Here is a 26,499-nt window from a genome sequence, read left to right as displayed (position 1 = left end):
ATATATATATATATATATATATATATATATATATATATATATATATATATATACACACACACATGAGAAACTCCTCTATTTTTCAGTCAGGATTAAGGGGTTGGAAAGATATCACAGTCCTATCACTTTAAGAATGTATAAAAATGCTCATCCTATACTTCCACCACTATGGATAATTCATATGATTATTTTCTTATGGAATATATCAGTCTGTACTCTTGTAGGGTTGTACTTAATCATAATGAAGACATTCCTTACCTTCCTTATCTGTAGAATTAAGGGGCTGGCCTTTGGAGTTCCTTCTAGGCCCCATAGCTATGATCCTGTGAAAACAGCTCTGAGGTTTCACTTCTTGCCCAGCACAATAGAAAAGATGGAAATAGTTAATGTTGGTAAGACATTTGGAAAGCAGGCACACTACTACATTATTGGTGGAATGGTGAATAAGTACAGCTCTTCTGAAAATCACTTTGGAATTATGCTTTTAAAAATGTCACTGAAATAGTCATACCTTTTGATTAGAGATCTCACTGCTAAGCATATCCCCGTAACATATAAAAGACAGAAAGCTACACTAAAATATTTGTAACAACCTATTTTGCAGTTGCAAAGAATGGGAAGCAAAGTAAATTCCCATTGCCTGAGGAATGGCTACATATATTGGGTCACAACATGAAAGTAAATGATTAAGCAAAGGTTAAATTGAGATTAGGCTTTTATTTGGTAGGCACTGGTGAAATAATTTTAGATTTTTGAGTAAGAGTGGAGGGAAGGGAATAGGAATTTATGTAACACCTACTATGTGCCAGTGATTGTACTAAGTGCTTTTACAATTGTTATCTTATTTGAGCCTCATGATAATCCTGTAGAAAGTAGGTTTATATGATTATTACACCCATTTTATAGTTGAAGAAGCTGAGGCAAATAGATTAAATGACTTGCCCAGGGCTGCAAAGTCACTAAGCAAGTGAAATTGGGTTTGAACTCAGGTTTTCCTGACTCCAGGCCCAGTGGTGTAACCATGGAACCATCTAGCTGCATATGCATCTAACATCAGGCTTGATCAGAGATGTGTTTTGGGAAGTTTGCTGGAGCAGGAATATGTATTATAGTTGTGTAGACACTGGGGAATACTGAAAGAGGGAGACCAGTCAGACGGTTATTGTGATAATACAGATATGAAGGAATGAGGGCCTGCCCTGGGATGGTGGTAGTGGGAATGCTTCCTTTCCCTCCCTCCCAGAGCAGTAACATCTCTGCTCCATCTTCCTCATACCCACACTGTGGCTGGGAACAACAGCAGTCACAATTCCCTGTGTAGCTCCCTCCTCTAATAGTCTGGTTCTGAATTCTTTCAAAAGGTGTAGAGTATCTGGGGTTAGACAGGTCAGAACTTCATTTCAGATATCTTGTAAGAATGATTGTACCTTTTCCCAAACTTCCAGTTGATTCCATTGGCATGGCTTTCATGGTTTCCCTGGAGGAAGAGCCCATTGAGATTAGCATTGTGACACTTTTCATACCACCAGGCCCCCTTGTACCTCGGGGCACAGTGGGAGTCATGTTCATTGTTGTCTTGGTCCTTGGTGGTAAATGACTTTTTATTGTGGTAGCTCACTGAGTCACCTGCAGAGATTAGAGTGCAACCAAAACTCTTAGTTGTCCAGCTCTGTCCACCCCCATGATGTTCCAAAAAGTCCATGGGAATTAGAATTATAATTGTGGCTTGGGGAATTAGAGAAATGTGCATTGGACTAGCCCCAGGGACACCTGAGTCCCAGCCCTGGCTCTGTCATTGATTAATTGGGTAGCCATTTAACATCTCTGGGTAAGAAGAGAGATGAAGAGAGAGAAGAGAGGAGAGACACACACACACTTACACATACACACATACACACAGAGAGAGAGAGAGAGAGAGAGAGAGAGAGAGAGAGAGAGGAGAGAGAAATGATGAGAGATGATAAAAGATTTAGTGTTGAGGAGGATCTCAGAGGCTATCTAGTTCAGATGCTTTATTTTCAGATAAGAAAATTGAGCTCAAGATGGTTAATTAACTTGTCCAAAGTCACACAGGTCATAAGTTATGGAAGTGGGGAGAGAGCACTAGAAATTGAGAGCATTAAGAAAAGCAGTCATAGGAATGAGGTACCTGATCTGATTCTTAAAAAAAGAAAAATAGAAAAGGCAGAGGTGAAAAGCAAGTGCAACCCAGGCATGGGGGAAAGCTTGAATGAATATAAAGAGATAAGAGTTAATATATTGAGTACAGGGAATACCTAAGAATCCAATTTGGCTGCATTGTAAGGTGTATGATGACCTAATGTGAAATTAGAGGTTGGAGACAAACTATAAAGGGCCTTGAATGTTAGACTAGTGACTTCCCATTTTATGCTGGACGCAATGGGGACCATTAAAAATTTTTAGCAGGGGAATAACTTGATCCAATTTGTGTCTGAGGACAAGCATTTTGGGAATGGTGTGAAGGATGAATAAGGAGAGAGATTGGATGCAGGGAAACCACTAAAAGAAGCTATTAAAATTAAGGCCTGAGCTAGGGTGGTAGAATTGGAAGTAAAGAGAAGGGGACTGAATTGAGAGATGTTATAGAAGCTAAGTAGTTCAGTGGATAGTGGGCTGGGCCTAGAGTCAGGAATACCTCAGTTCAGTTCTGACTCAGACACTTACTGGTCGTTTGACCTTGGACAAGTCACTTCAAATTTCATTTCCTTGATGTAAAATGGAAATGATAATAGCACCTACTTTTTACAGAGTTGTTGTATGGAGCAAATGAAATAACATATGCAAAGTGCTTCATCCAGTGACTGGAACATAGTAGGTACTTTTTGCTGGTTCCTTTTCCTCTTATAGAACTGATGACTTGGAAACTAACTACATCAGGGATAGAAGAGCAATAAGATTCAAAGATCTGGGTCTGAATTTGGTACTCTGGGAAGATAGTGGTGCTCCTGACAGAAAAGGAAAGCTGGGAACAATGGTAGGTTTACTGAGGAAGATGAAACATTCAGATTCTGGATACGTTGAGTCTGAAGTGCTGGTCTATGATATGGGACTGGAGCTCAGGGGAAGGATCAGGGCTAACTATGTAGGAAAGAAGGAAACAAGCCAGCAGTTATTAAGCACTTATTATATGACTCCAAGGGAGGCAGCTTTTTATGTTATACAGGGCCCTTCTCTGACCCCCAATAATCTATCTTCTCCTATCCTATACTCTACAACCTCTCATGGAATTTCCACAAGACTTCCCCTTCAGGGTATACCTTTTCCTAACCAACTCTCTTTAGTACATATATTGTCTAATCATCATCTCTCTTGGGTTTTCTTGTTACTGGGGACAGATCAGCTCTGTAACTTTTAGAAGCTATTCTAAAATGTAAAATCTGCCATTAAGCTTTGGGTTGCCATTATTCCATAATTATACCATGGAATGCCTCATATGGGCAGTGGGGCCATCAATTTCTGAGGGCCTTTTCTAAACTCATCATTTCAATAGATCATAACACCACAAACCACTGGGACACCTTAGACATGATCTCATCCAACCCTCTCTTCTTGTAGATGATGTAATTGAGGCTTGACTTGGTCAAGGTCAGTCATGGAGCAAGTATCAAAACCTAGAGAGAATCTTTCTTGAGTTCTCTTACAGGGTATCCAAAGGTTTTGCATCCTTAGGATTGTGCCTAAGTCATAGATTGTAGGAAAGCAGAAAGCTCTGGCCAAGGAAGCAGAAATGGCAGCCAGAATTGCTGAGGACAAGGTGGAAAAGTGATGTTTTTTTCTTAAGGAACATATCTTTATGGGGATATTTGAATACATAACCCTTCATCCCCTCCCTGGAGCCTTCTACCTGTCACAGATTTATGGATAACCCACCTGCATTCCCATCCACAAAGTTTCCCAGAATCAGCTTATATTTCTCTGTCTCTCCTAGAATCTGGAATGAAGTGTACTTGGCAAAGAAATCATTTTGGTCAAGGCCTCGGAGGTCTATTCAGAGTTCATTGTTTCCTGTTTAGAAAGGGTCTAAAATTGTGTTGCATTAGTCAGCTCCTTCTTCCTAAGAATCCCTTGCTTTCTCCAGATTGGAATGGTTTTAGGGTTTGAAGTTTCAGCCTAGCTGCTTTAATTTATTCCCTTTCTATCCTCTTTTTTCACTTCTCTTTGATAGGACTGCTGGACTTCTCCCACTCCCATGGTTCTTGTGACAAGTTGAACCTGTAAATGTTGTCCCCAGACTTGTCCGTGAGCATGGTCTGTGCCTTTCCTTAGCCTGTTTACCATGTTTCCCAGTTTCATTTTATATTAAGACTGTCAATATTAGATATTTTCGTTCCCCCACTATTAAGTATATCATCTGTTTTTGATGCCTGTCTATGGTTGTGAATTCATATTTAGCATGTGAATAGTTACATTGATATTGACAGAGAATCTAATTTTCTGTGCTTATAAAAAGTCTGTGTGATGGGGAAAAAAACCTCGTAGAAACAAAACCTCGCATGTAGTAAATACTTAATAAGCATTTGTTGGATTGAATTGAACTGAGTTGACTAGAGGTCCTTTTGAGCTAAAGGAGTGATTCTCTGTTGGTAGCCTTCTAGTCTCTATGACAAATAGGTCGGGAGATACTTTTGAGCAAGGGGACATTTTCTAATGGTCTTCACATTATACTATGTAGGGACCACCCTACTCTGTGAATGCACTATATCTATGGATGAGGACCCTTTGCCTGGATCTAGGGGAATGTGGGTAGAGATGATGAATTTTTTATTCTGGGCTGTCAGGCTGTAGAGGTTGTCATTCTCTATCCAAAATTCCTCTAGCTGACTGCCAAAGCTTCTTTTGTATGCAGCCCAGTTCCGGAAGAAATCCACAGACCCATCATCAGTTTGTCTCTGGAAAACCTATGGTGGAAGAAGAGGAGGGAATAGAGGTGAATATGTATAGTCTGGAAAACAGAACATTATGAAGGGATAGAGAATCTATTTTCAAGTGCCTGAAAGGTTGTCATATGGATGAAGCATTATGATTATTTTATAATCAGGGGCCATGTATGACCCCAAGGTACTGTATATCATCCCAGAGCATAGGACCAGGAGCCGAAGGCATAAAAAAAGAGATTTTGCCTCAGTAGAATTTAGCCTGCCTTTGGGAACCCACAGACTTGGCAGAAGGATGATTTGATTCTGAAATAGCAGGAAGAAGAAAAGACTTCAAGAGACAAGTAAACCAGAAGAAAGTGGAGTTGAGATAGTATCAACAATATTAAAGTGGTTTGCCATTTCCTTCTCTAGTAGATTAGGCAAACAGAGGTTAACTGACTTGCCCAAAGACACACAGTTAGCATAAGGCCAGATTTGAAATTGGGTCTTCCTAACTCCAGGTTTAGTGCCCTATCCACTAATCCACCTAGCTACCCCCTTGAAGAATTACCACAAAATTTTTAAAAGGGGTTAGGGAGGTCAGAATTTAGAAGGAAGGGATATTTGAGAAAATTAGTCCTGTACTGGAGTCATGTCAAAGATCTCTTCTGGGTGTCTCTGGAGGACATTAGTCTATCTTGATCTGTTGAGAGGTAGAAGAATGGAGGAGCAGAGAACTGCCAAGAGAGAGGAATAGCCAATAGCCTCCTCAGTTTCTTGCAGCTCTGATACATATAACTGGGGTAAAATCAAAGGAGCCAGCATGGACCCCGTGCCCCATATCTCATATCCTGGTTCTTGTGCCGCATATGTCACATTTGGTCTTCGGAATTTTGTCCCATTTTTTCCTTTCATCTTCAGGGATGAAGGACCTGTAAAACACGCTGTGTAAGAATGGTAAGTGTGGCCCTGGATGGCAGGAGAAGCAGCTGATAGGTCAAAACAACTTTGGAATCAGAGAACGCGAATCCAAAGCCCAAACTTGATACTTACTACTTGTGTAACTTTGGGCAAATCGTTTAATTCCTCTCATTCTTTTTCTTCATCTGTAGAATGAAGGAGTTGGACTAGGTGACCTTTTTGGTCTCTTCCAGGTCAAAATCTATAATCCTATGGAAGCAGTCCCTCTAAGGACAGGACATCAGCTCTCAGAACATCGCTCAAGCGAGAAGGGCATTCTACAATACCTAGAAAGGGTCTAGATTGGGACCACCAGAGCTCCATCAGTTTCTAGAACACATAAGGAAGAGACAAGGAAGGACAAAGGAAATGACTTTCACCATCACTTTGTAGTCTTGGATTTATAAGGCTAGAATTACAAAACTGATCATTTTGTCTTGGACACTTTGTCTGACTATAAGGTAGCTACCATCAGAGGAACAATTCGATCCAGGTCAGAATAGGGACTGGACTTGTGATTTATTGTTATCATGAACTCCTGGAAGAGTAAATTCTCTCCTCTAAAGCAGACTGTCATTTTGCTTCCATTCACAGTCTTAGAATTGTATAAGCACTAAGACATTAAGTGGTCTGCCCAGAGCCAGGGTGTGTCAGGCAGAACAAAGTCCACCTGATTCAGATGCCAGTTCTTTAAGCACTTGACCACACTATCTCTCTTCAGATTACAACTTAAAAAAAAAAAAAAAAGCAACACAGGCCTTGCCCTTAAGACAAACATGCACCTTAATAAATATGAAAGGAGATAAACCCGGATAAGGACTAAAGAAAGATGAAGACAGAATTCTATAAGAAATTTGAGGAATTCAGAGATCACATCCAATTGGAGGGGAACAGGACAGGTAAAGGATAGGGAGATAAAGGATGTGAAGACTTCATAAAGGAGGTGGGCAAGTCTTAATAGAGAAAGATTGCAACAGTAGGGAGTGTGCTTCAAGCATGGAATGTGCTCTTTAAATGCACAAAAGGAGAGGATCGAGGAGTAGCTAGTGGGTCAGTTTGGCTAGAAAGTAATGCACAGAAAAGAAATTAGAGTGAAATAAAGGTAAATTGGAGCCATGTTGTGGATGACCTTACATACCAGACTAAGGAATTTGCATTTTTTTCTATAACCAGTGGGGAGTCCCTGAAGGTTTTTGAGCACAGGAGTGACAGAATCAGACTGTGCATTAAGAAGATGAATTTTGCAATGGCATAAAGGATAGATTGGAGGGAGGAGAGAAAAAAGGTGGGGAGGTCAAGAACTTTGAAAGTACCAGAGAACAGCTGGCCAAGGGCAGGGAGCATGGGGGAGGAAGTTGACGAGAATAAGCATTTATATAGCACCTATTATACGCCAGGAACTGTACTAAGCACCTTACAAATATTATCTCATCTGGTCTTTACAATAACTCTGCGGGGTAGATGCTGTTATTACTCTCGTATAGTTAAGAAAACTGAGGCAGACAAAGGGTAAGTGACTTGCCCAAGGTCACAAAGCTAGGAAGTATCTCAGACTAGATTTGAACTTGGGTCTCTCCTAACTCCAGGATCAGAGCCCTTTCTACTGCACCACCTAGCTCTTATTTCACAATGTTAGGATTGCATTGTGCAGGCAAAAGAGACCTACAACCTGGGGTCTGGGGAAGAGGGCCTCCTCAAACTAAGAGGTTATTTCCCCTCTTCACACATAGCTCTCCAAACTTGTCATGTGTAATTATGGGGAATATTCTCACCAAAGGAAGATGACATCCCTGGGACTCTTTTTTCTCCTGAAAGAGAGAAATTAATTTTAATTTTTGGCTGTTCTGGAAAGGTTTTTTTTCTTCTTGTTTTTCTGGGAAATTATTTTCTTGATGCTGATTATGACCAGTAAGAGTTGCCAATTACACATTTCTCTGGAGTCTGTCCAGTTATGCAATTGGTGATGGGGGAGAAGTATAATCCTATCTAACAACCCAAGGGATAAACTGCAATTAAGTTAGGAGAATGAGCTGCCTCCTCTTTTCTTCTTAATACCTTTGGTCAGTCATTTATTGGGTACAGCTATAGACTTTTTCCCTGGGGTTGTATAAAGGGTAGAGCAGTACTTTGTATGTTGTTTATTCTTCATTCTCTAAGAGGATCATGACATCAAGAAGGGGAGATGTCATGACTTGCAAATGAATTGGATTTAAGTGAGGAACGGCTATGCAAAGTCATCAGCCTTACTTTCTCCTCTGGAGCCATCTGGGTCCAGTGGCAAGATATAGATCAGGATGCCTGGAGATGGCACCTGATGCAGTGGGAAGCCTTGGCCTTTCAAAGCTAAGGTCTTTCTTTCCCAGGTCTCAGTTTATCTGAGGCAATACTCATTCAGTCATTAAGGCTAGGTAAAAATGAGGCAAAGAATGACGTCTTTTGCCTCTTCAATAAATCAAAATAAAATAAAATCAGCCTGGGAAGGGAAGACCCTTAGGATTTCTGACCAAAACAGAAACAATTTTACAATTGCTATTTACAATCACTCTGAGCCGTCAGAATCAAAAAATAACCAAGTGAGGCTTGGGCTGGGACCTATTATTGGCCAATCCGTGAGAGCCAGAGTGATTTGGGTTTAAGGCATGATCCATAACAAAAGAAATCTAGCCTGTAAACCCCGAGATATCTTGATAGGTTTTAGCAATCAAAATTTACATTCCTTTGGACAGAGCACCATAGGTGGGGGTATGATACCCTGCATGGACAGAAGGAGAGAAGGGAGAGGGGGGAGGGAGGGAGAGAAGGAGGGAAGGAAGGAAGGAAGGAAAGAAGGAAACTTTGTATGTGAGACAGATGTAGGATACTTTAAAAAAATTTGTAGAAAGATAATTTTAGAGCTAGGTGTGGGTTCTCAAGTTGAAGTCAGGTTCAGAAGTGTAACCTTGGCCTAGATCCCAGTGGTATGAAGAGGTTGAGACTCAATCAGTGGGCTCTGGCCCATGTCATTGGGAGACTTTGGGCAAGTATATCAGTTAACTGTTCATTATCTCAGATATTGGGAATATCTAAGAACATTCTGTGCTTCTTTTCTATCCATTTATGTAAGGTTATGCCCCCTTTCAGACATTGGCATGGCTGATTGAAAGGAAGTGCGAGTTGACTATGAAAAACACTAAGAAAGCAGCCGGATGAGACCACTTATTTAGGGCAAAGACAACTGCAGTGCATGCTTCCCAGATGCATGTGATCAATGAGAGAACTTTAGAGTTAATAACTAGAGAACCCCAAACCCCAGGACTCTTTATAATTATTGGGCAAATGTAGGGACTTAGGGTTATGCTTATTTATGGCTTAGCCTGAAGAGAAGAGGATTTAGTAAATATACTAGTTAATCACCATAAGTTAGAACAGGATTTTCACTGAGGATATCCAGCTCAGAAATAGTCAGCCATTTAATAAGTATTTTTTAGGTAGCTATTATGTGCCAGGCACTTTGCTAACTGCTATGGATACAAAGAAAGGGAAGAAACAGTCTCCTTTCTCAAGGAGCTCACAATCAGTTGGGGGAAGGCAATATGTGAACAACCATGTACAAGCAAGTATAAATGTGTGTGTGTTCATTCTTCATTGCCAAAGAAGACTATGCCATCAGAGAAATGATGACATGACTTGCACTTGACTTTGTTTTGAGTGAGGGAGGGCTATTCAGGTCACCAGCCTCACTTCTCCTCCAGAGCCATCTGAATCCAGTGATCAGATATTCATCAGGATGACTGGAGATGATGAGGCAATTGGAGTTAAGTGACTTGCCCAAGGTCACACAGTTAGTGAGTGTCAAGTGTCTGAGGTGAGATTTGAACTCAGGTCCTCCTGACTCCTGCACTGGTGCTCTATCCACTGCACTGCCTAGCTGCCCCACAAGCAAGTATAAATGGGAAAGAAAGAAAAGAGAATAGACACTAGAATTAATAAGGGCTGGGAAAAGCTTCTCTTATTAGATAGCTTTTCATTTGGAGATCAAAGGAAGCCAGAAGGCAGAGATGAGAAGAGAGAGCATTCCAGGAATGAGGGACAGCCAGTGAAAATGCTCAGAGCCAAAAGATAGAGTGTCTTGTTTGTGGAATAGCAAGAAGGCCTGTGTCACTGGATCAAAGAATACTGTGTGTGTGTGTGTGTGTGTGTGTGTGTGTGTGTGTGTGTGTGCATGCACGCGTGCAAGCTGTAAGGTATAAGAAAACTGGATAGGTGGTGGTGGGAGGGGAATGTAGATTATGATGGGTTTTGAATGCCAGACAGAGGATTTTGTATTTGATCCTGGAGGTGACAGAAAGTTTATTGAGTCTATCGAGTAGAGGGGTGACATAGCTGGACCTGAAATCACTTTCGTGACTAAATCAAGGGTACACTGGAGTAGGGAGAGACTTGAGGCAAATAGTCCAGGTGTGAGGTGATAAGGGCCTCCACATGAATTGTAGCAATGTCAGAGGAGAGAGCAGGGCACAAATGAGAGATGTTGTAAAGATGAAATTGACAGACTTTGGCAACTGATTTCATATGGAGAGTGAGAGATATAGAAGGGATTCCAGAATGACTCTTAGGTTGCACGACTGCAGGACTGAGAAGACAGTGGTACCCTTGACATCATTGACTGGGAAGTTTGAAAAGGGGAAGAGTTTAGGGGGAAAGATAATGAGTTCTGTTTTGGACATATTGAGTTTAAAATGTCTTCTGAACATCCAGTTTGAGATGTCTAAAAGGCAGTTGGAGATGTGAGACTGGATGTCAGCAGAGACTGGGGCAAGAAAGGTAGATTTGAGAATCATCAGCATAGAGATGGCAATTAAATCCATGGGAGCTGATGAGATCATCAAATGAGGTAGTGTATAGGGAGAAGAGAAAAGGGCCCAGGACAGAACCCTTAGGAACATCTGTGGTTAGAGGGTGTGATCTGGAGGGAGAGCCAGAAAAGGAAACTGAGAAGTGGTCAGACTAGTAGGAAGAAATCCAGGAGAAAGTGGTGTCCTGAAAACCTAGAGAGAAGACAGTATTAAGAAAGAGAGAGTGATCAACAATGTCAGTAGCTACAGAGAGGTCAAGGAGAATGAAAGGCCATTGGGTTTGGGAAGGAAGACTGATCTAAGGGAAGACTTCAGAGCCCAATGGAAAAGAGGTTATATACTATTATGTCCTGATGCCTGTTGCCTAGGGGGTGGAAACCCCTCAGGATCCAGCCAAGGGAACATATCTGGAGAATTTCTGCAAACCCCAGGTTAAGGTTCTTTGCTCTTTCTGAAGGAGCGCAACCAAGAGACCCATCCTAGCACAGTAGTGGCCTGGTTCTATGGTAGTGGAGCAGCCCAGCTTAGCTGCAGAGCCATGTGTCCAACACATCTGTCACATCTATCAGTGGACCATTGTGAGGACAGATGCTGAGAAAAAAAGACATTGATACCTACATTTCCAGAGTTCTAAGTCACCTTGGCCACATGTTTTTACAATGGGTATGCCTCACTACCAAGTTACTTTAAATTTGAATCCACTCTTCCTATGGATTACATGTATTTGAGGGAGACTACATCCCAGTTTATTGAATGGAGTATTATGTATTATTGTTCTTACTTTGCCTTTTGAGTAAATGTTAATTGTGCCATCTGGGAAGTACACGGGTGGGGGCTTGGGAGCAATAGTAGTAAGACTATATCTCAACACCTTCTCCATTTTCTCACCATCTGCCATTCTCAAGGCTACTACTAGAACCATAAGAATAGTTATAATAGCTGCCCCTCTGAGGACCCAACCTGCTTATGTGGGTGAGATTAGAGGAGTGAACCAATGCAGAGTGTAGGGAAACCCCATTATACTTATCCTAGTTAAATATATGTGTATATGTATATGTATATATATGATATCTATTTGTGAACTTGAATTATCTTCTTAACTCCTTGAGAGAAAGGCCTAAGCCTTATCTACCAGTATGTCTTCAGTCTCTCAAATTCAATTTCAATGACAAGGCTTAATTTTAACCCTTTCCAGAGGCAGGAGATGGACTTTATGACCTCTTGGGGTTACTACCAGGATTCTGTCAGTTTATATTTCAGAAAGAATATAAGTAGAGTGGATCTCATTCTAGAATCTCAATTCCCTGATTCTTCTCCTATAATATTTTGGTTCCTTATTCTCTGTATCCTCTGACATCTGTGTGCCCAGAAAAGGAATTTTAGCAATCCATCAACCTTTTAGCCTTGACTCCATAAAAAACAAACATATATTGGAATCTTGGGCAGAAATCTACAGTATATTCACTGGTCTGGCACCCCTGACCTGTTCTTCCATCCCAGTGAGAGTTCTCCACTGGAAGAAGTTGCATTTATTAGGTAGGACTCGACAATACTTGTGTGAATGAGTATGTGTGTGTATGTTTGTGCATGTATGTGCATGTACATGCTCAATGCCTCTTGGAAATGTAGTTATAGCACTCTCCCTCTTTTAAATAATAGATAGATCTCAGCAAAGAAGACTGCAAAGGGAATTTCTAAAAAGAGAGGACCATTTTCCCTTCTGCACAAAATAAAAATCTCCAGAGACTGAGCTGGAAACTCTCGGAGAGTAAAGGGCTAGGTTGGCGATCAATGCCATGACATGATGGGTGTTGCAATGTAGATGAGGTGTGTCAAACTCAGAAAGTAAGGCTGACTAATATGTACATAAAGGTCCCTGTGGGTCACGTGTTGACTTAGCTTTAAAACTGGCTTAGTTATAATGTATTTTTATTTTTTTGTTAAATATTTCCCAATTACATTTTAATTTGGTTTGGGCAGTATTCAGGTGTGTTGTGAGCTGGTGCTTGACACCCTGGCTGAAGTTGATCAGAATTGTTATGTAGCTCCAGGAAAAGTTTTAATTTTTCTATAATCTAACTGTCCTTTCCTGAGACTAGAAACTCTTCTGTACCTGGGAGCCCTTCTTTCCTCCTTTGATTTGGGTACTCATATCTGACCTCTAAACTCATAACTCTACCATTTAATGAAGAGGGATCTATGAATGTCTGCCAGAGTTAAGTAGCAATACCTCACTTCATCAGTAGGTCACGCTCTCATATAATGTCTTCTATCCTCCAATAATCTTACATTAGAAACGTTAGATTCTGTGAAACAAATCAGTTCCCTACTTTTTCAAGGATAAGGATCTGACAAAATGCAAAAGAAGTTGTCATATTTATACTCCCTTTGTAAAAGTTCTCCCCTTCCAGATGCAGAAAAAGTAGGTAACAGCTCACTCTGGGATTAGAGCAAAATAAATTCTCTCCTTGACTATATTAAATTTTTCCTTTTTAGTGATGATATGCAAATTGGCCATCCTTTCACATCATAAGGCATTCTGCCAGCAGTTAGTCCAGTGCCTTACACAAATAAGGCACTTAGTAAACGGATGATGAATTGAAATACTGGAGAACCTCTCTTATTAGCTGTATATCCAAAGATGCTGAGGCATTGTCTTCTCTTACCTTTACTTCCCATTGGGTCAGCTTTGCCTGGGTTCCCTGGAGGACCCTTCGGTCCTACAAACACAAGGATGAAAGCTTAGGTCCTTTTAGGATAGAAATGAAACTCCTGACTACCTCTAAAGTGGGGTAGGAAGGGACAGCCTTAGCTTTGCTGGACCCAAGGATGAAGACCATGGCTGCCCTTAGTCTAGTTTTGAGTCAAAGGACAGAAGTGGAGATGGGGATGGAGATAGGAGATCTCTGCAGAGTTGGGCTTATGGGGCTTCTGTTGGGGTGGGAAAGGTGGGGAAGAATGACATGAAGAGATATCTTTTGATCTCATTTCTCTTCTATTCCTTTCTTTTTTCCCTTCTGCTCCCTCCCTTTCCTCCCAGTCTCTTCCCTTTTATTTCTTTTTCTTCTTCTCTCCCTGGTAAAGGATCTTCCAGGGAAACCACATACCTCTCTCTCCCATAAAACCAGCTTTTCCTTTGTGTCCTGGGGCTCCAGGTACTCCTGAGCACCCTTGGATTATGAGGACCTTCCCTGAGGATTCCAGACCTGTCACCTTCACCTTTGAAATATGCAATAAGGGCCTAGACTCAGGCTGAGAGGCCCAAGAAGCTTCTGCCTTCTTCTTTAGATGGTAGATGCAGCAGAAAAGACCCTCCTGGAAATAGCTGTGTAATTCTCAGCCTCAAGCTATCACATTACACATGTGTCTCTAGCAGGAAAAAATATGGGTAAATATGTGATTCATGGTAATGTTTTTAATGTTACTATTAAAAAAGTTATCATTTATTTATTCATCCCTCCATCTTTCCATCTGTCCATCCATCCATCCATCCATCCATCTATCATCTATCTATCTATCTATCTATCTGTCTGTCTGTCTGTCTGTCTGTCTGTCTGTCTGTCTGTCTGTCTGCCTGCCTGCCTGCCTGCCTGCCTGCCTGCCTATCTATCTATCTATCTATCTATCTATCTATCTATCTATCTATCTATCTATCTATCTATCTACCTACCTACCTACCTATCTACCATCTATCTACTTAACTTTGAGCAAAAATTACCTGAATCAAAATTGTGAGGAAAGGAAAACCTTGATTGAATTTCATTGTAACTGCAAACTTTAGAAAGATTACTTATCTGTACCATTCACTTGACAAATACTTATTAAAGATTTACTATATTCATCATCCTAATAAGTGGAAATCTTAGATCAAATAAACAAGTATTAGAGTTGACAACTGAGTGTAAGCAACATCCTCTGAAATAGTTAATTTTTCAGTGATACATATATAGACAGCAGATGATCTTCCTTTACACAATAAAAAGTTGTGCATGTAAGGGTTCATGTAATCATATACACACAGAAGAAGCCTGTTGTTAAAAGAGGCTTGTGGGGAATTACTTTACAAAGTAAAGAATCCTTTTGTAAAATAACTGAAGAGGAGGATAGGATCTTTCTATCCACATTTGATCTTTTCAGTGAGCCTGGATTTTTGTGGATTAGGAATTTTTACCTGCATGGTAACATTGGCCTAATCAACAATCTTTAGAGTCAACTTCAAGTCTTGTAGGCTGTCATCTGAGCCCCATGAAACTCTTCAGACCCACTAATATCTTTACTGGTGGCACTACTCCTGGACTTTCTGATCTGGGGAGCCAAGAGAGATCCCTGGGACTTGGGGGAATTTTACCTGTCCCCTGTCATGAAGAGGAGATGAAGCTCATTGGCCATTTCCTGTGGCTCTTCCTGAAGGACAGTTGTCCTTGGAAGTTAAATACAGCTATAAAGGAATTATTCTGCTTACCTGGGCATGGGTTTTCAGCCTGGCACAGAATGGTAAAGACATAGAAGAATCCTATCAGGGATAGCCAAACTGATCTCTTCATGTTGAGGGGTTCCTCTTGTGTGTTCAGTGCTCTTTTCTATGTCAGGAGTCTTTGAACACCAGGATGAACTCCTCCCTGATTTCTTAGCCTTACCCACTTGCCAACTGGTTTTCTTAGCCTGCTTAGCTATCTTCAGGCCACTTGGATGAGAGACCCTTTAAGCTGTCAGCCCTTGAACTAGTACTTGGACAGTCTGTCAGTCAAGGGTGATGAGAATTGTGCTTTGTTAGAGTGAGTGGACTGACTTTTTAGATCCAGTGAGATAAATAAGAGAGTAAGACATCTGGGAAGTGGAGGGGAAAGCCTTCCTTGGTCTTTCTGAATCCCCTCTATCATTTTCTAACTCTCCTTCATGTGTTGTCTTTTACCATTAAAATGTAAACTCCTTGAGGGTAGGGACTATTTTTTTTTTCTTTTGGCTTGTATTTATATTCCCAGAGTTAAACACAGTACTTGGCACAGAGTAAGTGCTTAATAAATGCTCACATTTTCTGCACATATATATGCATAGGTATATTTATATTTTTAACATGTTTACATATATATGTATATATATATACATATATATATATATGCATCTGTGTCTGTTCTTGGTCCTAAACTCTTATTATTTGACTCTGTTGGTCACCTTCTTCTGGACTCTCTATCCTCATTAGGTTTTCATGACACTTCCCTCTCTGGATTCTCCTCCTATTTGTCTCTTCCTTCTCAGTCTCTTTTGTTGATTCTTCATTCATGTCATGCCAGCTAATCGTGAGTGTCCCATAAGTCTCTGTCCTGAGCTCTTTTCCTTTCTCTCTCTGTGCCAGAGATTCTTAGCTTTTTTTGTGTCATGGACCCCTTTGGCAGTCTGGTGAAACCTATGGACCCCTTCTCAGAATAATGTTTTTAAAGGCATAATATAAAATACATAGGATTACAAAGGAAATAAATTATATTGAAATGCAAAATAACAATAATAATAAACCCAAGTTCACATACACCAGGTTAAGAAACTCTGCTCTATACTATGTCTAGCTTTATTTATCTCATCAACTCCCATGGGTTCAATTAACAATTTGTAGAGATGACTTCCAATCTTTACATTCAGCCAGAGTCTGTCTCCTGAGTTATGATCATGCATTACTATATGATTCCTGGACAGCTCCAATTGGATGTCACCTATGATGCACCTCTAGATCATCATGTCTGAAACTGAACTCTATATTTCTCCTCCCCAACCCTTCCCTCTTCCCAGGTCCCTTATTACTGCAGAGGACAATACTGTCCTTCTAGTCAACCAGGCTCACAGACTTAGTGCCATCCTCAGCTCTCCAATCATATTCACTCCATGTATCTAATCTGTTGCCAAATCTAGTCATTTTTGTCCCTACTACATCACTTGTATACATTCCCTTTTCTACACTCATACAGCCACAATTCTTATTACCTCTCTGCTGTCACTGTTACCCTAATAATTAATTATTACTTCCGTACTAGTACAATAACTTTCTAATGGGTCTCCCTGTCTCATGTCTTTCCCTGCTACATTCTATCTTCCACTCACTTTCCAGGACCATTTTTTCTAAAGCATAAGTCCAGTCATATTCCTTGCCCCCTCACCTCATCCCCTACAATGATTTCCTATGGAACCTTATTACTTCTAAAATCAAATATAAACTCCTGTGTTTGGTATTTAAGATTTTTCATCCTGACCCGCTCCCACCTTTCCAATCCCCTTATACTTTTCTCTTTTCCTTCAACTCTAGGTTCCAGCAATACTGGTTTACTTGTAGTTCCTTGACCATGATATTCCATCTTCTCTCTCTGTGTTTTGAACTAGCTATCCCCCAAGACTAGAAAGTCCTATCCCTTCCTCTCTCTAACCTTATCTTCCTTCAAGACAGTGGCTCTAATTCCATCCCCTTCAAGAGATTTTCTTTGGTTCTCTCAGTTGCTAACACCTTCCCCTCTGAGTGACTTCCATTTCTTCTGTACAGGTATCCCTTCCCCATCATGGGGATTAGGAATGTGTCCCCTGCCCCCAACCCTCCCCAGGACCTGAAAAATCTGCATAAAATTTTTTGGCCATCCCTTCATACCAGAGAAGAAGTCTGAATAATTATGGTATTAAAAGATAAAATGTGTTGATATAAAACACTATACATATATTTCATGCATTTCTGAGTTTCTAAACTTTTTGTCATCTGCTGGCTTTTGTGTGTCATCTCTGGCTCATGCAAAACTCTCCCCAAATTCTCATTTAATTTCTTATGCTGATCTGTGATATATCAAAACTGCCATGGGGAAAGTCATGATGTGGAAGGGATGACTGTATATATCTTGTATCTACTTAGTTGTTTCCATGTTATCTCTCCCATTAGACTGTGAGCTCTTTGAAGACAGGGACTGGTTTTGTCTTTCCTTGTATCTCCAGGGCTTAGCAGAGTACATGGCATAGAATAAGCACTTAGTAAATGCTTGCTGACTGACTGACTAACCCAGCACTAGGGGATAGTTCTATGACTGATAAGAGTAGGAGGTTTCCAAAATCCAAGAAGAAAAATTTTGTAGTATAACTAATTAAACTTATTTTTAATGATTTGCATTTAATTTAGCTAGTTTCAAACAACAAAATATCATGACAACTCCTCAGTCACTCCTTTTAAGTCTCCGGTAGGATTCTTTGTTCACTCATTTTCATTTACTTTTCCTCTAATATAGTTGTAATTAATTCTGTTCTTCTGGTTCTATTTCTCTTTTTTTCAATCTCCCCTCCTTCCTTCTCATGGTCTTTTCAGATTCTTTGTAATTGTTGGTCTTAATTGCATTATAGTATTCTATTATATGAGAGGCAGGATGGTGGAGTGTATTGACTCAGGAAGCCTTGGAGTCAAGAAGATCCGGGTTCCAGGTTCTTATAATAAGAACAGCTAAAATTTATATGTGCCAGGCATTGTGCTAAGGACTTTACAATTATCATCTCACTTGATCCTCACAGCAACCCTGGGAGGTTGTTGTTGTTCAGTCATTTCCAGTTGTGTTGGATACTTTGTGACTCCATTTGGAGTTTTCTTGGCAAAGATACTGGAGTGGTTTATCATTTCTTTCTCTAGCTCATTTTACAGTTGAGGAAACTGAGGCAAAAGGGGCTAAGTGACTTGCACAGGGTCACATAGCCAGTAAGCGTCTGAGGCACACTTGAACTCAGGTGTAGGTAGGTCCTATTATTATCTCCGTTTTACAGATGAAGAAACTAAAGTTAAAGTGACTTGCCAGGGGTCATAGAGCTAAGTAAGTGTAGGAGGTCTGATTTGAACTCAGGTCTTCCTGACTCCAGGCCTAGTGCTCTGTCTACTATATTATTTGGCAGTTACTCAATTTCTTTGCTCAAGGCAACTAAGATTTTTATTTGGTGGAAAGTGGTTCCATTTCTGCACAAGGAATTCACTACCACCCAATCAAAATCACGGTATTTGTCTACAGTCCTCTAGGCCACTCCTCTTTCTTATTTAGTGAGTTCAGTACTTTAAAGAGTTTAGCTCCACTCAGTCATCGTTTGGGTCCTGATGGCTCAGAGTGAAAGCAAATAGCAATTGTTTCTGTTTTGGTCAGAAACCCTGAGGATCTTCCTCTCCCAGACTGATTTTAGTTTTTTTTACTAGATAAAAGAGGCCATTCTTTACCTCATTTCTTATCTAGCCTTAATGGCTGAATAGGTGTTGCCTCAGTCAAACTGAGAGCTGGGAAAGACCTGAGCTTAAAAAGGCCAAGGTCTCTCACTGCATTGAGGCCCATCTCTAGTCGTCCTGATTTATGTCTTGCCACTGGTCCCACATGGCTTCAGAGGAGAAAGTGAGGCTGGTGACTTTGCACAACCCTCTCTCATTTAAATCTAATTCACCGTCATGGCATCATCTTTCTGATATAATGGTCCTCTTCAGGAACAAAGGACAAATAGCAATCTGGTTCACAATTTTTTCTCCTCTCCAGCTCCTGCCCTCAACATACATATTCACTTTCCTACTCACTTCCCATGACCTACTTACCTACTCCTCCATTCCACAACAGCCCCACTCAAAGATGACCATATCCTTGATCTTGCCATCACTCACAAATGTATCCTCTCCATGATCAAGAATTGCAAAATATCCTTATCTAACCATCATCTATTGGCTTTCTACCTCTCCCTTTCCTTACTGAACCCTATTCTTCATGATACTGTGATGTCTGATTCCTTCATCCTTCAGTTATCTCTCAGGTCATTTCCTTTGCATTAGCTACTCTCTCCTCTTTCCCCTATCTTGACTTCTTGGTGAACCAGTTCAATCCTATACTTTCCTCTTCTCTTGAGTCCCTGCCCCCTTATCATATCACTGATTGTACCCTGCCATGCCTCGGCATTCTATCATTCCCACCATCTGCTGCCTCTGCTCCTACACACATGCTGCTGAACAAAAGTCATACAATCATTCTGACTGAGTCTACTTCAAATCTATCTCCTAGAACTCCAACTGGGACATTACTGCTGCTAGGCAATGTTATTGTACTTCCCTTATGAACTCACTATTCCACTCTTCGCAGCAGCTCTTCCAAACCTTTTCATCCCTCCTCAAACCTCCTGTGTCTCCCTCATTTCCCTTAATGTGCTCAACTGAGAACTTTGCCTCATAGTGTATAGAAAAAATTGAGGCCCTTCATTGTGAGCTCCCTCTTCTCTCTTTCTAATTTCATGTCATTCAGATGACTTCTGCCACTATCTCTTCCTTCATGCCTGTCTCATATTGAAAGGTAGAAGTTTTAAAGGACTTTCAAAGCCAAGCAGAGGATTTTGTATTTTATCCTAGAAACAAAGATCCACTGAAGTGGATCTTCATGAGCCAAGGAATAACATGGTCAGACCTGTGCTTTATAAGCCTCATTTTGGAAGGTATGGAGGATGATCTGAGAAGATATAAAGACAAGTCAAAAAGACCAGTGGAAGATTGGGAGGCAGGATACATTGCAACAGTTCAGGTATTAAGTAAAGAGGACCTAGATTATGGTGATGGTCCTACGAGTACAGAAAACTGACAGATGAGAGATATAAGAAGACTTGGCAACTAATTAGATATAAGGGGTGAGAAAGAGGGAAGACTTAAGGTAGAATTTAGTTGCTTTTTAAAAAGGTTGTAAATAATGTATTTAACTCTGTTATGGAGGGGTAATGATTTTTTTTTCTATTCAACAAATACAAGGAATTTTTATGGAGAGGATGGGTATGCTTGACTACCTTAAAAATATTTGTGTAACAAAAAAAACTTAAGGAAAAAGGATTGGGAAAGAATATTTACAGCAAATATGATAGTTTTTTTGTACTTTTCCCCAATGACATGTCAAGATAGTTTTCAGCATTCATTTTTGTAAGATTTTGAATTCCAAATCATTTCTCTCCATCCCTTCCTTTCCCCCTCCCCAAGACAGCAAGCAATCTGCTATAGGTTATATACATGTACAATCATGCTAAACATATTTTCACATTAGTTATGTTGTGGTAGAAGAACAAAAGGGAAAAACTATGAGAAAGAAAAAACAAAAAATAAGGATTGTATGCTTCAATCTGCATTCAGACTCCATAGTTCTTTCTCTAGATGTGTATAACATTTTCTATCACAAATCCTTTGGAAGTGTCTTGGATCATTCATTGTATTGCTGAGAAGAGCAAAGTCTGTCATAGCTGATCATCACACGATGTTGCTGTTAATGTGTACAATATTCTCCTGGTTCTGCTCACTTCACTCAGCGATATGATAGATTTTTCTTTAACACCATTATCTAAAATACATAAAGCATTGTTAGATATTAACAAAAATAAAAGCTCCCATTTACCATGGATAAGTGGTTAGAAGGCATAGTTTGGAAAAGAGACAAATTGTAGTAATTTTGTAATACTGGTGACACTTAACTTTATTATCCATCAAAAATATACTAAATAATCCTCATGTAATCGGAAAAAACAAGATGCTATTAAGTGGAAAAAATATGCAAAATAAAACAGTTACAAGGTTTCATTGCACATCTACCAAACTGGCAAAAAATAATTAAAAGCAACAAAATTCTATGATGATAGGGCTATAGAAGAACCAGCATAGTCATTCGTTGCTGGTGGAATTGCAAACTTGTAGAATTTTTAGGGGAAGAACAGTCTGGTAATGTGCAGTAAAAATAAAAAAAATCATATCCTCTGATCTACTAATTTCGTTGCTGTAAAGTTATCATGAAAGTATTGTCAAAACAGCAAAAATAAAATGCTTAAAGAATGTTCATGGTTGAATTAGTTATAATTGGAAAAAAACTCTACCCATACACATAAGAACCTGGAAACACTCTAAATGTCCAAAAACAAGGTTAAAGGCTAAATAAATTATGGTAAAATTATGCAATAATATTTTTGTCTGGGTAAGGCGGAGAGGGCTGAACCCATGATTTCCTCTCAATCAGGTAATAGACATTTATTAAACAACTACTATGTGCCAGGCATTATGCAAAGCAATGAGAATTCAAGAAGCAAAAGACCATGCTTGCCCTTGGAGGAATTCACAGTCTGATGGGGAGACAACATAGAGTATATGCTCAGATCAAGTTGCCCTACTTGCTGTTCTTTCTTTTTAAAAAAATGTTTTTGGAATAACATTTTATTTTTTCCTATTTAAATGTAAAAATAATTTTTAACATTTGTTTTTTTTTTTTAAAATTCTGAGTTCCAAATTCTCTCTTTATTCCCTCCCATCTCCCTGAGATGGTAAACAATTTGATATGGTACACATGTACAATCATGCAAAATACATTTCCATGTTAGTCATGTTGTGAAAGAAAATAAACAAAAAAAAATAAAGTGAAAAATAGTACTCGATTTGCAACTTGCTGTTCCTTCTCTATAAACTTCTATTTCCTGTTTGTTTTTGCTCATATTGTTTCCCAAGACTATATAGTACATTCCTTCTTCATCTCTGCCTCCTATAACCTTTAATTTGCATAAAAATTCATCTCAGTTGCCACCTCATATAGAAAAATTATCTTTTCCTCTCTAGTTGCTAATTACATCATAGCAAATTTTATATTTAATTTTCTATGTACATGTTGTTCTCTGCCTCCTCCCCCTCTCTGTAACAGAACGCAAGGTTTTTGAAGGCAGGGACTATTTCCAATTTTTTAAAAAATATATCCATTATCTAGCACAGTCTTGCCACAAAGTAGGTATTTACGTAGCAGGGAATTAATGGGGAAATCCCTGATCAGTTGAGGTACCCTCCACCCCCACCCCAACTCATCTGATGAAATTACAATATTTAAGAGACAGGTAACAGACAATGTTTTCTCCAAGATTTAAAGTAGATAATTCTCAGATTGTAAAAGGTTGTGTTCACAGTTTGTTGAAGGAGGTATAAACAATGTAAAGTCCAAATGTGACTTTTCACCAGGAAAAAAGACATCAGGATCCTGCTGTGTATGAGTCGGCTTGACTACAAGTGTTCCCTATACGTGTGCCTCCTTACTGTTGTTCTTTGTGCATGCATGTTCATTCTTCTGTTGGATACTACATTTGTATGAGAGGTTTACGGGGGAAATGTTTTGGTACTACTGTTCATGCTATGCCATTTCAATGCATGCCTTTGCCTTTAGCTAACCTGAGTGACTAGAGCAATGGTGTCAAACTCAAATAGAAATGAGGTCTACCAAACCATGCAAAAGGATTTCTGGGGGTTGCTTATTGACTTAGAAAGCCATACGTGTTTATATATTTCTTTTTTATTAACACATTGAAATACTAGACTCAGGTAGGAACTATATTTTAATCTGACTTGGCAGTACTCAGGAGCCACAAAAGGCCCCCTGGACTATATATCTGACACCTCTGACATAGAGTAAAGGTAAATGAATTGGTGGGGGATTCTAAGGTATAGTTTTAGGGGTATGAAATCAGAGCATATCTGAAACCAGGGGACCCAACCTTTGAAAGTAAGTTGCTTGGATATGCTGAATGGGATGCTAAACATAGTGAATGCTTATTGAATTGTTGGATTATTCCATTTTATTTTCTTTATATCAATCAATCAATCAATCAATCAACATTTATTATGCAGATGCAAAAGCATTCCATAATTCCTCATCCTGCATGGCCTAGTAGTCCTTTCTCTCTTCATGGGGTCCTCATGTAGCTCTCCTTGGATGTAGTATCTCTGCTGAGTGGGTGGCTTAGCTGGTTTCCCAGGGTCTGATACTTTCCATAATTTGACTCTCTTCTCTGCTGCCAGTTGTCATGCTCCTTGAAATTGCCTTCTCCCTCCAATGATAGTGCCTCGGTATTTGTGTCTGGAGTGTAGATCTGTTTCCCAATTGCTACAATAATGTCTCTTGCTAGTCAAAGACATTTCCTTCAAATTGATATAGTTGGTATAGGTGGAAAGGATAAAGAAAATCCATTCTTCCTTCCTTGTAGGAGTCTCCTCCATGTTTTCAGTCTCTCTCCTTCTTTAACTGCTAGATGGTTTGTTGCCTGCTTTACTATCAAATACCATGACAGATGTGGGGTAAGAAGAGAGAAATCCCTTCCTCTTCTTTCACTCCACAACAGTACTGACCCTTGACTGCCTTGAACACTTCAGAATTCAGCAAATTAACCCCGTGTATGTTAGATGGATTTGTTTTCTTTTTAACATACTAGTTCCCAGAATCATGGCCATGAACAATCTACTAGTTCCCAGGCTCCTGAAATGTAAACAATCTCACTGTGTTTGTGCAGTGAGATATAATGATGGATAATATAAACATCTGAGTTAAGTTGTAAACAGCACACTACATGTGCTCTATGCTAAGTCACCATGGTATTTCTAAAGTTAATGTAAACTTATAAGGCTATTGCCAACAAATGACCTTCTTTGTGTGCTCCTCTATAAATCAAGTGAGTACTGGTCAATAAGTGGGGAATGAAAGCTGGAATGCTGTGCTTGCCTCAGCTGGCCCCCATAGAGGCTTGGGGGAAATGTGTATGGTTGTTTGACTCGACTGGCCCCCATTGAGACTTAGGAGAATATTGTAGGAATTGGAATTCTTATTCCTGTCTGTCCCGTGAGAAGAGTAACTAGGGGATGCTGTTGGAGTTGATGTTCCCATTATCAGCAACCGCTTTGAGAAGAATAAAGAAATTAACCCCTGTCACATCTCTGCTGCTGTCCTTCTGTCTTCCCAGATCAAGAGTGAACCTGCTAGAGGCTGGAGCCCCAAAACTCCTGTCTTACACTCCCCCTGCCCCCAGAGATACAGCGAATTTGTTTTCTCAGTCAATCCAGTTGTTCTTTTCTTGCCTCAGTCAGAAAGGTGCTCACAACTCATAAAGAGATGGTACTAAGACACATGTTACAGTTAATTTAACACCTGGGATTACATTCTGGGCTTACTGTGAATGCATCAACTGAGTGTGGGGGAACTCTCTACTATGTATATATGTAAGTATATATTTATATATAAATAACCTAATATATATGTGTGTGTATGTATGCATATATACATATATTATATATAAACAACCTGATATATATGTATATGTATATACAGAATAAATAAAAAAATTCAAGAATATTTTGGGAGGGAAAAAACAGCAATTGGAGGACTGCGAAAAACCTTCAAGCAAAGGGTAGTGCTTGAACCAGCTCTTGAGGAAATAAGGATTCTGCAAGGCAGAGATGAGAAGGGAGTACATTTCAGGTACAGCTTATGACCAGTGTAAAGTCATAGAGTTGGTGTGGAAGGAGTGTTATACATGGGGAACTGGGGAATATTATTTGTGAGACACCTCCAGAAGGCCACTTTGGCTGGATCACAGAGTGTGGAAAGGAAAATAATATATGATGAGGTTGGAAAAATAGTTTGAGGTCAGGTTGTGAAGGACTTTGAAGGTCAAATAGAAGATTCTACAGTTTAAGTTAGAGATACTGGGGTGATGGGGTAGGAACTCAGTTTTATGTTGGCTAGGCATTATGGTAAAATCCATCTGTTTTTTAAGTGGGGGAAGGGTGTTATGGAAAAAAGGGACTCTTAGATGATGGGGTATTTAGAAACAGAATTTTATTTACCAGTGGCAAAAGCATTGCTCAATATATATAGAAGGCCCTCTTTTTGGAATAAAGAGAAAGAACCTATTGACCTGTGGGATTGGTACAAGACATTTTTGAGGAAGTCTTTGTCAAAATATTCCCTGACTCATAAATTTTTAGCAAGTTTATTATTTTTATTTTTTTCAAATTACAATTATTGTATTAATCTGTCCATTTTACTATTCTCCCACCCCTTAATGAGCAACAATCCCCCCAAAACACAAAACCCAAACCTGAAAAATAAATCCTTTAATACATCTCTACATGATCTAGCAAAATAAATTCCCACATTACTAGCTCTTATAACATCATTGGAAAGGTTGGATTGCCAATGAAAGGAGGATAAAGTAAATTTTCCTTATGTATTAGGCGGGTAGAGGAAGAGGCAAATGAGCTTTTAATCTTTAAAAAGCTGCCTTTAAAGCTGAGGATTATTTAACTGATTTGCTGATTCTCTAGGTGAAGAGGTCAGTGTTTTTTTTTTTTTTCTTGATCTACAATAATTTTATTGTAACAGAGAAACCAGGCTGCATAAAGGCCTATGTGATTACAATGGAGGGTGATCTTTTCAAAGTTGAAGTCTGAACTCAGCGAGCAACACAGAGAAGCTTACAACCACAGCTCAAAATACTCATCTCCCAGTACTGACTGCCCGCCCCCTCTACAGACTTGTCATAAATAGGCTATTTATTGTACAACCATATTGATGAGGTCTGGTGGGGAGGTGGCAGAAAGGGGGGACAATTAAGAACTTTACAATGATGCCAATATTGAAATGCCATCACTTTACTGAATTCTCCTCCCCTATCTGTTGCTGAGAAAGGGGAGAAGTGAATGTGCTCTTTTCTTAAATTACATTTTACTTAATTCTCCAAGTATATGGATCCTGATAGGAAGGGTTTGAAGTTTAACTCAACAGAGGGAGAGAATCTACAGCAGATTTGGATCTTTGGGTCAAAGGAAAAGGACAGCAATAAAAATGAGGAAGGAGGGGAAAGTTAAAAAACGTCTTAGACATCCAATGGGTGAAAGCTACCTCCCTTTCCTGTTATTTTCTTGAAGCCAAGATGCTGCACAACAGCAGCATTTGTGATTTGAGGTGCCTCCATCAGTCATGAGAGGCCAGTAAGAGGAGGGAGTCAGGACTGGGCAAGCCTTCTTTGGAAGTTTT

General features: G+C 39.7%; 1 protein-coding gene and 1 pseudogene across 1 annotated transcript in view; one reads left to right on the top strand and one right to left on the bottom strand.

The window, feature by feature from the left end:
* LOC140519717 (ficolin-2-like) overlaps positions 1–26,499 on the top strand; it is an 80,671-nt gene that overhangs the window by 33,026 nt on the left and 21,146 nt on the right.
* Positions 1,379–15,798, bottom strand: LOC140529684 (ficolin-1-like; annotated as a pseudogene).

Source organism: Notamacropus eugenii, chromosome 1 (genome assembly GCF_028372415.1).
Source record: "Notamacropus eugenii isolate mMacEug1 chromosome 1, mMacEug1.pri_v2, whole genome shotgun sequence".
NCBI lineage: Eukaryota > Metazoa > Chordata > Mammalia > Diprotodontia > Macropodidae > Notamacropus > Notamacropus eugenii.
This window is presented reverse-complemented; position numbering and strand designations above follow the sequence as displayed.